Consider the following 5,325-nt stretch of genomic DNA (forward strand, 5'->3'; position numbering starts at 1 on the left):
AAGGTGAACCGGATTATAATGCGCAGTCAGATAAGTCAAACTTTACTCAAATCATTCTTCTTGCTTCCTCCACTTCTGTTCCATTGATTCATTAATGGTGAATTCTCTCGCAGCTGCTCTATTCCCATGTTGTTGCAGTATATTCATGACTAACCTCGTATTGTGGATGGATTATCTCAGTGGTTCTCCTGACTGAAGCTTGGTCCAGAGGTGTTGAACTCCAGGCCTCGAGGGCTGGTGTCCTGCAGGTTTTAGATCTCACCCTGTTTCAACACACCTGAATCAGATGATTAGTTCATTATCAGGCCTCTGGAGAACTTCAAGACATGCTGAGAAGGTCATTTAGCCATTTAAATCAGCTGTGTTGGATCAAGGACACATCTAAAACCTGCGGGACACCAGCCCTCGAGACCTGGAGTTCGACACCTGTGGTTTACAGCATCCTGCCATGCGATTGTATTTGTCCCTAACCATCTGGAAGCCTCACGTTAACGTTCATCGAGAGGAAAAAAGTTAGTGTTCATCCTCCAGCTTCACTGTGTTTATGTTATGCTAACATAGATGTGTCGCTAGCTATCACGTAGCACATCATTACCACCATTACCACACCAGCTAGTCCAATTTCAGTAACCCTACAAAAGTCACTGCTGTTTAGTTTCCTGTCTTCATTTATGTTGGAAGTGATAGCAGAGCTGTACCTTTTAATTCTTTCAGAAATTTCTCAGTCAGAACATGGTACATCATGTTTAGGTGGAAACTAGCGAGCTAACTTCCTGGTAACTTCCACTCCGATAAATTTAATAAATTCTGTTTTTATGGATGCCTGGATCTTAAACTTTATTGTTACAACTGATAAAGCAGCAACACTGATCATTTTATTAAAGATGAAAGAATTTAGACAGTTTTTAACTCTCAGTGATGCCACAGTGTTCGTTTGACTTTGGGACATGAAGCAGAGTTTTCTCCTGGATTACTCCACGAGGCTCCTGACTACGGTACCCATAATGCTCCGACAATCCATGAAGCGGTGTGGCTTCGTAGCTTAAAATTAACGAATTTTAAGTGCGCCTTATAGTCCGAAAAATACGGTAGGAGTGATAATACGTATATAGTACACATGAAGAACAGAGGTCAGAGGGTGTCTTGAGAAATGCTGCCTGAACACACTCTTTAATAGGGCAGCAGGATTAGCAGTGTTTTCTCATGGGAAGAAGGTTCTTGGTTCAAATCCCAGCTGGTGCCTGTTTGCATGTTCTTTCTAATCCTGCATGGGTTTCCTCTGGCTTTCTCTCAATTCAAAGACACTGGGTTAGATTAGGTTATGTTAAGTCACAATTTTAATATGAAATTAATGTATATGAATGTATAATTAAAGTGTGACTTGTATTTAAAAGTGCTTTGAGGGGGTGCAGTAAGACTAAAAAAGTTCTATATACATGCAGTTGTATTTCATTGCACCTGAAATGTAACTTCAGAATCATCTGAAAATAAAAATCACAGAATCCATTTATTCCAAGGTTACTGAGATTAAAACAGAGATTAATGGGCGGGGGATAATATGATTATAAAAGCACATGAGCTGCCATTTCTATGAGTGTGGGGAAACACATGCAAGGTTTCCTGTCACTGTTTCGAATGCACAGACTAGTTTCCAAAAAGCAGTTGTTTATGTTTTGTGTTCTAAATCTAAATCAATATTATATTCACATTGATAATTATGGATGGTAGTTATGAGGATTTTTTTAATGACACAGCAGCGATGACAGTGTTTAACTGTTGTATCAGTTGTATGAGAAATCCCAGTAGTTCCACAATGTTCTTTCACATTCAATAAAACACATTAAAATGATTCTTGTTGTCCTGTGTGTTATTGTGTGATAACAGATAAAAGCAATTAAAAGAAGAAGAAAAAAACAACTTTACAGGCTTCTTTCAGCAACAAATCTAACACAACCTTTTGGGAAGACAGCTGTTGTATTGCGCTGGTGGTCCATAGCAGAGTCCGCCAGAGCAACGCCTATGTGCAATAACAAATGTTGCCTGACAGAATGTCCTTGAGAGATGTGTGGAGGACATTAAAGGCGTAGATGAATGCATTTCTGTCCTTCAGTCACGGCAACACTCAATTGTGACAAACCAGTTAATGCTAATTATTCCTTCCTTTGCTGACAGTTATTAACTTTGAAGGAAAAGCGGAACTGACCCTACTCCTGTGCAACAGGAGAGCAGGAAAGTGACACAGAGAACATAGAGTAACGCTTCCTTAGAATTAAACAAAAATCTCTATTTACTTGTAGAAAGATATGAACAAGTTGGGTTTTTTTTTAGTTTTTTTCCATGCAGGACATGGTACCATCGTGTGCAGCTGGATGGACATGGCGGATGAGAAAAAAGATTACCTCAGGATAGGTGTAGATGAGCCCCAGGCACAATTTCAGAGAACCACTTCCAATCTAGGACATACTCACAAAACCTCCGGGCGGAAGGAACCATCAGGATTACTCTCCAGTCTGATTAATATGGACAAAAGAAAGGAAAGATGTGTATGTATTGCATGCCCAACCTCTTGGCCTCTCATTTCACTATCCAATATATGTTGTTTTTCTTTTTTTCCTTTTTTTTCACACTCAGGAGGACTAAGAAGAAGGAGGCGGACACGTTGCACCTTCTGACATTCATCTTTTTTACAGCAGCGGTGTAGCTTGTCTGCATGCAGCTCTTTCAGCTAACATAATCAGATTTCATTATACTGTGCTACAGCTGGCCTGTTACAGATTTAATCAATCGTCTAATCGTAGTATTGCCACTAATTACAAATACATATTGAGATCAATATACATTTCACACATGCAGAATCTCTCAGGAGAAAAAGCTGCACAGTGTGTGGCATCATGTATAAACCAACCAGCTGGAGAGATCCATAAATTAAATATGAATATCACATTCATACAACTGAAACCTCCCCTGTTCTTTCACGTGAAATGTAACCCATACTGAATACTGTAGGATAATGCTATAAAGCCAATTTAGGCCCCTAACTGAATTAATCTGGTCATTAATTAAGACGGGATGATTAAAGGGAATATTCCGAGTGTGTTTCTGTCTTGAAAAGCTGCCACATGATTTTAAGCCAGTCTGTCATAAATCTATCTACCATTTATGTTGCATTGTTTGAGTGATGAATTTAACTTCAAATGAAAATGTGGAATAGAAATTAAGCAGTCTGGCTAAGGTCTGGATTTCCAGCAAATGGAATTAGCTCAGATTTAGTTAGCTAGTTAGTTACTATAGTTAGCTAGTTAGCTAATAGGTAGTATCTGAAGCAAAAGTTCTTGTGCAGGAGATGTTCTTGAGGTCATAACCTGAAGACTTCAGTCAGCCTTAAAGTAACTGACAAACAGTCAAAACGCTCAGGAGAGCAAAGCATTGTTCTGCCTACTACACCTAAAGGCCAAGGTATTGCTAACTGGTTGATCTATGCCATGGTCTGTGGATAGTGAGTGAAAGAATAGAAATGCAGATGCAAGAACTGGAAATGAGTTTCCACTGAAGCGTTTCTGAGATGGGAGCATGGTCCTACAGGAGAAGAGAAGCTACTACTCCTCCACATCAAAAGGAGACAGTTGAGATGGTTTGACTAGGATGCCCGATGCCTTCTAGTGTTAGAGTGTTTCATTCTCCTACCGGGGAAAGACCTGGGCCAAACCCAGCAAATGGAGATATTATGTTCCAGGGATCACTTAAGAAAATCTCTGTGTCATTCTGGAAAAGCTGGAGACAGTGGGTCTGGGTATTTCTGCCTACACTGCTGTCCTGAAACTGAATGGATGAATGCAGAGTTGGAGTTAACACCATGTGGCAAAATGCCATATCTTATTGTTAGAGCCCATTGTATATGCCATCATTTAGTTTGTTTTGTTTTTTATCTTGTTTGGCTTTTAATCAATAGCGATGTTTATGATTGTTAACAACAACAATTTTTTACATGAAAGGGTTTAAGTAAATCTTAAGTAAAGCCAAACTGATTCATCCATGCATTTGTTGGGTCTTTTCTGTAACTCAATTGCAGTCAATCAGTGCTCCCCCGTTTATCATCTATTAGATTCCCAAGCAGAACAGAACAGAGGACCAAAAAGTACAACAATCAGCTCTTCTTCATACAATTAGTTTTAAAATTAAGTTTGTGTCATTTTTTAAATGGTGTTTAATCAATATTGGAATCAAAATTCGATTACAATTTAATGTCTGTTAAAGATTGATTCAGCATTTTGAAGACTGTTAAATTAGGTGTTTGCACTGTTATTACTTAGAACAAGCCTACTCCCCCAAACCCCCAAAAGCCTGATTTATTCCAGTGAATACCAGTTCCAGAAGAAGCATTTCCTCAAGTACTGATAAGAGTGAGAGACTTGACTATATCAGTTTAACAGCTGTTATCACTAATTACTTTGTTGAGTTTTAATTTACATAATAAAACATGCAGTCAGATTATAAAATGTTATGGATTCAACCACCAGCCGGTATTAATTAGTTAAAGCATCTTAAAAATCAGTGGAAATGAGTGAAAGTATATCTTCAGATATATTTTTTGTGTATTTTTAATGCAGGATTTTTAACAGAAAATAATGTAACACTGCATTTTTAGAGCAAGGTAGAGCTGCAGGAGAACCAAATTAAAAAGTAAACGATTTATGGGCCTTCTTGGGTCCAGTACAGAATCATCAACTTATTTTACATCCTGGCTGACCTCATAACTATTTACAGGTGATAGAACACATCCATGGGCCCAGCCAAAACCTTTATTCTAAATCACTTGGGGATATAACAGGAGAGACAATAAAATCGAAGCATGCAGGTAAATCCCCTTCAAATAATGTCTAGGCTATGTAAAAGTATAAAGTATTCAAAATAGTTTTCTATGTAAAGTAGCAGTATATATAACAAGTGTAGTTAAGCAAGTTATTTTAATTGTTTTAAATAACAGAATAGGGCTTACGTAAGTGTTTAAGAAAAGCTTACTTAATTACTAACTATTGCTGTTATATTGTCCTCTTGTTACAATAACTCAGTTTCATTTCTCAGTGTATTTAATGTGTTTACGTAACAGTTAATCATATTTAAGACAACATTTTTATAGAGATTAACAGCAATTAATAGAAGAAGAAGAATAGTTTGAAAATGTAAAAAATATAAATGCCCAAACAAGTAACTGGGCAGGGCCAGCAAAATTAATCCCATCAGAATGAAGATTCTCTTGAATGTTTTGTTTCTATATCAAAATACTCCTATTTTGCTATTATTATTATTGTTTTTTAAATCCTCTTT

Source organism: Diplotaxodon limnothrissa, linkage group LG7 (assembly GCF_057381915.1).
Source record: "Diplotaxodon limnothrissa isolate DT_005_m linkage group LG7, D_limnothrissa_male_GT1.1, whole genome shotgun sequence".
Classification (NCBI taxonomy): Eukaryota; Metazoa; Chordata; class Actinopteri; order Cichliformes; family Cichlidae; genus Diplotaxodon; species Diplotaxodon limnothrissa.